The sequence below is a fragment of the Chiloscyllium plagiosum genome, unplaced genomic scaffold (genome assembly GCF_037043375.1).
Source record: "Chiloscyllium plagiosum isolate Xiang-an unplaced genomic scaffold, Cpla_swu_hap1 HiC_scaffold_8, whole genome shotgun sequence".
Classification (NCBI taxonomy): domain Eukaryota; kingdom Metazoa; phylum Chordata; class Chondrichthyes; order Orectolobiformes; family Hemiscylliidae; genus Chiloscyllium; species Chiloscyllium plagiosum.
In genome coordinates this window covers 9,702,115-9,708,859 of record NW_028270146.1, presented here as the reverse complement: position 1 = coordinate 9,708,859, position 6,745 = coordinate 9,702,115, and the positions used below count along the sequence as shown (strand labels likewise).

The following is a 6,745-nucleotide window of genomic DNA, read 5'->3' as shown; positions in this document are numbered from 1 at the left end:
ACTTTCATCTCCATCCTTTTAAGCTGACTTTCCTGACTAACTGCCAATTTCCGAAGTTCAAATGCGCTCTCTTTCCTGCTAAAGGCATTCGTTCTTTTTCTCTTTCCTCTGCTTTTAATCGTAATTCAAACAGTTTCATTACTTTTGCCCTCTCCTTATCTTTTGCCTCTCACTCACGCTGCTTCATTTTCAATTGAATTTTAGCCATCTCTAAAGATTCTGCTGAGCTGCTGCTGTAATAATCTCTCCTTTCCTCACAGAAGGAGGCAGTTCCAACTCCAGTTTGTCTGCTAATTACATTAGATTAGATTAGATTACAGTGTGGAAACAGGCCCTTCAGCCCAACAAGTCCACACCGACCCGCCGAAGCGAAACCCACCCATACCCCTACATTTACCCCTTACCTAACACTACGGGCAATTTAGTATGGCCAATTCACCTGACCTGCACATCTTTGGACTGTGGGAGGAAACCGGAGCACCCGGAGGAAACCCACGCAGACACAGGGAGAACGTGCAAACTCCACACAGTCAGTCGCCTGAGGCGGGAATTGAACCCGGGTCTCTGGCGCTGTGAGGCAGCAGTGCTAACCACTGTGCCACCGTGCCGCCACTAATTCTCGCAGTTTGGCATTAACCACCTTCTGTAAAACCCTCAAAGTCGCTTCTTCCACCCCCAGAAAACTCTTGGTGACTGCAAGAGCCATTACTGTCCCCAGCATTGTTTAAGCGAACCCGGAACAAAAGACACTAACACCTACCATTCGCTGCCTTCCAGTCCAGCAACTCTAACCCCACATTTGGAACTATAGAACAAATCCCACAAAGAGCCTCCAATCTGTTATGGACTAGGCCCGACCCCTCCAAACATTTCCAGAGGGTAGCCCAGATCCTACCTTTGCTGCTTGATTTAAGCAAGTGTCCAGTGGATATTCCAGGAGAGAATCAGCTGGTCAAATTATTTAGTTTTAAACAAAATGACATTCATTTACAAGATTCCTGAATGAAACACAAAGAGCAGAAAACAGAATACTGAATAACGTATCCTATCCAAAAACCTAACAGACTATCCCAACTTAATTGTACTGTTTCAAAATTCCTGCAACAATCCCCAGAAACTCCCCCTTGGCACAAAAGAAAAAATCAAACAAGGTCTGACAGGCTTGAAGTCAGACAGAGAGAGACGGGGTTCAGCCTGAGCTTGTGTCCAGCAGCCACTGCTACATTAAACCTAAAACCAAAATGAAAGGCCACTCCCCTTTCACTATGCAAGTTTCTTTCAAAACTTGAAAGCCTTCTGCCTGAGGCAGTATCTGTTTGCTGTAAGCAAATTGGCCGTAAAACCCATCCAAACTCAAACTGGTCAGAACCTTTGTGTCATTTACAACCTCTCTGAAAAACACCAAGGACACCCTAACCTTAAAGGAACAGGACGTCACACCTTCCCTCCACTTTTTTGATCATGCAGCATTGCCCTTTTTTGTGAAGGGCTCTGCTTGTCACTGGCCACTTGGGTGTTTCCTTTCTTCCTGGTGGTGAAATATGAATAAAGATTTCTACACGCGTTGTTCTTCACTGTGCCCTACACCTGCGCACTCACGACATGGGTGCTGGGGGAGAATAAGCACTACCACAGTTTGACAGTAGTGTGGGGAGGGGTTAGGAAAAAGAAATATCTAGCTGAGCACCAGGGGGGTGGAGTGTTTTATTTCCCTCTACGATTCTATTTTGATTTAGTCCCTACCCTCTCCTTCGCCTTTTCCACATAGGCATTGCTTGCTCTGGGCTTTGCTTGTCATTGGGCACATGGATGTCTTTCCTGGTGGTGGAATGTTAATAAAGTCATTTGCACTTGCACCTACATACACACAACCATGGGAATGGAGGAATAGAAGCAAAAAAATAGACGAACAAAATTACTAGGAGATGAGAATCTCCTCAGTTAAGGACTAATTTCTGAGCTGGCTGGCTACAGTCAGTGTGCACTATGGCATTCTGGTGAGCGGAAGGATGACTTGGTGAAGTGACCTGGCTGTGCTGCTGTTGGATCATGGACTGAGCCTTCATGGGTAAGACTGATCCTCAATATGTAGACTGTGCCTCCATGATTGCCGTCTGGCTCTGTGAGTAGACTTTATCCATGTGTGTGCACTTGATTTCGTGTGTGGCTTTACCTTCGAAAGCGGACTTTGCTCCACCAACCCCAACCCCCACCCCTACCCCCACCAACCCCACCGGGAGTGAATGCTGCCAGTGTGTGTGAACTCTGCCTTCAGGCATGCACTTTTGTTCCAGTGTGTGGGCTCTGACATTGCCTGTGTGCTCTGTCGCTGTGTGTACTCCTGTCTCTGTCGGTGGTTTGTTGTTTGTTTGCGTTTCTCTCTCTGTGTATGTGTGTGTCTGTGTTTGTGTGTATGTGGTGTATGTGGGTTAATGTGTGTGCGTGTGTGTCTGTGTGTGTGGTGTGTTAGTGTTAGTGTTAGTGTGTATGTGTGTGTCTGTGTGTGTTAGTGTGTATGTGTGTGGTGTGTGTGTGGTGTGTTAGTGTTAGTGTGTATGTGTGTGTCTGTGTGTGTGTGTGTTTGTGGTGTGTGTGTTAGTGTATGTGTGCGCCTGTACATGTGGAGGAGCTGGTGTTGGAATGAGGTGTACAATGTTAAAAATCGCACATCACCAGGGTATAGTCCAGCAGGTTTATTTGGAAGCACTAGCTTTCGGAGCGCTGCTCCTTCAGCAGGTGGCTGTGGAGTATAACATCATAAAACACAAAATCTACAACAAAGGTTGACTTTGCCCACCACAGTCCAACACGGGCTCCTCCAAATCAGGTAAATACAACATCATTTAGGAATGGGATACTGGTCTCTGTGCAGCTGCTTCAAATCGTTTTGGTGCCCATCTCACTTTCCTCTCACTCATTCAGTTCTCCAACTCCTCATATTCAAGCCGCCTGCTACTCCTCCCACTGCCAAAGGGAATCAAAAAGGTCAAAGACATAAAGGTCATGGTATAAATGACTAAGATGTAAAGGTCGGGGTTAAAATGACGGAGTGGTAAAAGTCGCGGTATGAATGTCAGAGATGCAAAGGTCGCGGTATGAATGACAGAGACGTATAGGTCACGGGATAAATGTCAGAGACGTATAGGTCACGGTATGAATGTCAGAGACGTATAGGTCACGGGATAAATGTCAGAGACGTATAGGTCACGGTATGAATGACAGAAACGTAAAGGTCACGGTATAAATGTCAGAGACGTATAGGTCACGGGATAACTGACAGAGACGTAAAGGTCACGGTATGAATGTCAGAGACGTAAAGGTCATGGTATGAATGACAGAGACGTAAAGGTCACGGTATAAATGTCAGAGACGTAAAGGTCACGGTATAAATGTCAGAGACATATAGGTCATGGGATAACTGACAGAGACGTAAAGGTCACGGTATGAATAACAGAGATGTAAAGGTCACGGTATAAATGTCAGAGACGTATAGGTCACGGGATAACTGACAGAGACGTAAAGGTCACGGTATGAATGACAGAGACATAAAGGTCACGGTATAAATGTCAGAGACGTATAGGTCACGGGATAACTGACAGAGACGTAAAGGTCATGGTATAAACAGCAGAGACGTAAAGGTCACGGTATAAATGACCTGGGTCTTTCAAATTCATTAGCTGCTGTAGGTTGTTAAAGATGAAGTGTGTGGTAAGGCACACCGAACACCACTAACTTCAACGGCAAGGACAGTATCATCAAGCAAGTGGACCTGTGCCTTATCACACACTTGACCCTTGGCACAAACCCACCAACACACTGAAACAGCAGCTAAGGAACTTGAAAGACCCTATACACACAAGAAGCAAAACTAATGTCATTTACAAAATACCGTGCAAGAACTGTAACAAACACTACATTGGACAACAGGGAGAAAACTAGCCACCAGGATACACGAACATCAATTAGCCACAAAACGACGTGACCCACTCTCACTAGTATCCTTACATACAGATGAGGAAGGACACCACTTCGACTGGGACAACACATCCATCCCAGGAGAAGCCAAACAGAGACACACATGAGAATTCCTAGAAGCAAGGCATTCCAACCAGAATTCTAGCGACAAACACATTGAGTTAGACCCCATCTACCACCCCCTAAGAAAAAGAACAGGAAGTGACATCACCACAGGAAATGACATCACCACAGGAAATTATATCACCAATCCAAAGAAACCCAAACATATAAATAGAAAGCAGGAATCATGAACAGTGCTTCGCCTGGAGGCCCACTGAAGATGTTAACTAGTATGGTGACGAAACATCTGGAAGTGAACCTTCCAATTCAGCGAGCAAACCTAAAAGTCACAGTATAACTGACAGAGCTTAAAGGCCATGGTATAAATGACAGAGACCTAAAGGTCACGGTTAAAATTTCAGAGACATAAAAGTGACAGTTTAAATAACAGAGATGGAAAGGTCGGGATATAAATGATGGAAACACAGAGTATAGAGGTCACGGTATGAATGACCGAGAGGTAAAGGTCACGGTACAAATGACAGAGACGTAAGGGTCATGGTATAAATGACAGAGACATAAAGGTCACGGGAATGAACAGAGATGTTAAGGTCAGGGCATAAAAGACAGAGACGTAAAGTTAATGGTAGTAACGATAGAAATGTGAAGGTCACGGTAGAAATGACAGAGACGTAAGGGTCACGGTATAAATGTCAGAGATGTAAAGGTCATGGTATCAATGACAGAGACGTAAGGGTCACGGTATAAATGTCAGAGATGTAAAGGTCATGGTATCAATGACAGAGACGTAAAGGTCGGGGTATAAATGATAGAGACATAGAGGTCACAGTATAAATATCAGAGATGTAAAGGTCACGGTATAATGACGGAGACATAAAGGTCACGGTATAAATGACAGAGACGTAGAGGTCACGGTATAAATGACAGAGATGTAAAGGTCGGGGTATAATTGATGGGGACTTGGTGACCAGACCCCATCTCTATGCAGATATTTCAGTGTCTTAACAAGTTCCTTTGCGAAAAGAAATTCTTAATTTATATTCTTCATTGTGAAGCTTAGTTAATTATCACTATCTGGAAATTAGCTCCCACCTGCTCGTTCACAATTTTAATAACCGTGATGTGGCCTCCCTCAGGCTGGACTACTGCAACTCCGATTTCTTCATACAGCATGCTTGGCCAAGGACTTGTTAGGGGACACACTGATGTCTTTAGGTATGTTAACTCATTCAGACCTGGCATTCCCACACAGTTCACATTCAAGGCAGCTTCTTCGTCCAGCGAAGTTCACCCTGAGAGATCTTCCTTTGAAGAACTGATCTTCCTCCAGTGGAGGTTTACAGAGAGAGAGGAACTAAATGAAGAAGAGGAGGTACTGTTGGAGCATGGGGTTTCAGTTCCGATGAAGATTTCCCAGTGTGGGACCTTACTGCACCTGTCCATTCAGCTTTCATACAAGGGTACAGTATATGTTGGCTGGGGAAGGGGATGATATGTGTGGCTAGAGTCCATGAGAGAGCAGCCGGTGTATGGATTCTGGTTGAGGGATTATGGGATATGGAGCAAAGGTAGATAGATGCAGTTAGGGCATGGAACAATACCATATTGAACGATGGAACTGACTTGAGGGGCTGAATGACCTCCTCCTGATTTAAAGATTCATTCGGTTGGGTTGCTTATTCATGTCTTGAAAGTTAATTGGATGATGATGATAAAAAGTGATCCACCATCTGGAAGGATTGCCAGCATTTTTCTGGAATCAATGAATTGAATTTGGATGTTGCCATTGGATTACATAACAAATGGACATCTTTGTAAGCACATGGCCAGCAGTGATGGAAGGAGGTATAGTTGGCCAGACATATCAGCCATGATCGAATCAGGGAGCAGATTCAATGGGCTGAATGGCCTAATTCTACTCCTATTTCTTAGAGTCTCACTTTGCAGTTTAAGCTGATGAAGGAGCAGTGCTCCGAAAGCTAGTGCTTCCAATTAAAACTGTTGGACTATAATCTGCTGTAGTTTCATTTTTAACTTTATAGTCTTACATGTGAGTTTTGCGAAGATTTGTAGCTCAGGTTGAGGTTTTGGATGTAGGTTTGCTCGCTGAGCTGCAAGGTTCATTTCCAGACGTTTCATTACCTTACTAGGTAACATCTTCAGTGGGTCTCATGTGAAGCATTGGTGAAAATTCCTGCTTTCTCTTTATATGTTTGGGCTCCTTTGGGTTGGTGATGTCATTTCCTGTGGTGATGTTATTTCCTGTGGTGAAGTCACTTCCTGTTCCTTTTCTCAGGTGGTGGTAGATGGGGTCTAACTCAATGTGTTTGTTGATAGAGTTCCGGGTTGGAATGCCATGCTACTTGGAATTCTCGATCATGTCTTTGTTTTGGCTTGTCCTAGGATGGATGTGTTGTCCCAGTCGAAGTGGTGTCCTTCCTCATCCGTATGTGAGGATACTAGTGAGAGAGGGTCATGTGTTTTTGTGGCTAGTTGGTGTTACTGTATCCTGGTGGCTCGTTTTCTGCTTGTTTGTCCAAGGTAGTGTTTGTTACAGTCCTTGCACGGTATTTTGTAAATGACCCCATCTACCACCCCCTGAGAAAAGGAACAGGAAGTGACTTCACCACAGGAAATAACATCACCACAGGAAATGACATCACCCAACCAAAAGAAACCCAAACATATGAATAGAAAGCAGGAATTT

General features: G+C 44.4%; 1 long non-coding RNA gene across 1 annotated transcript; it reads right to left on the bottom strand.

Moving 5' to 3' along the window:
• Positions 1–2,678: 2,678 nt before the first annotated feature.
• On the bottom strand, positions 2,679–5,651 carry LOC148149337 (uncharacterized). Its single transcript, XR_015757824.1, has 2 exons — positions 5,131–5,651; positions 2,679–2,964 (listed from the first exon to the last, which is right to left on the bottom strand). It is a non-coding gene; the product is annotated as an uncharacterized LOC148149337 (long non-coding RNA).
• Between the last annotated feature and the right edge of the window lie 1,094 nt (positions 5,652–6,745).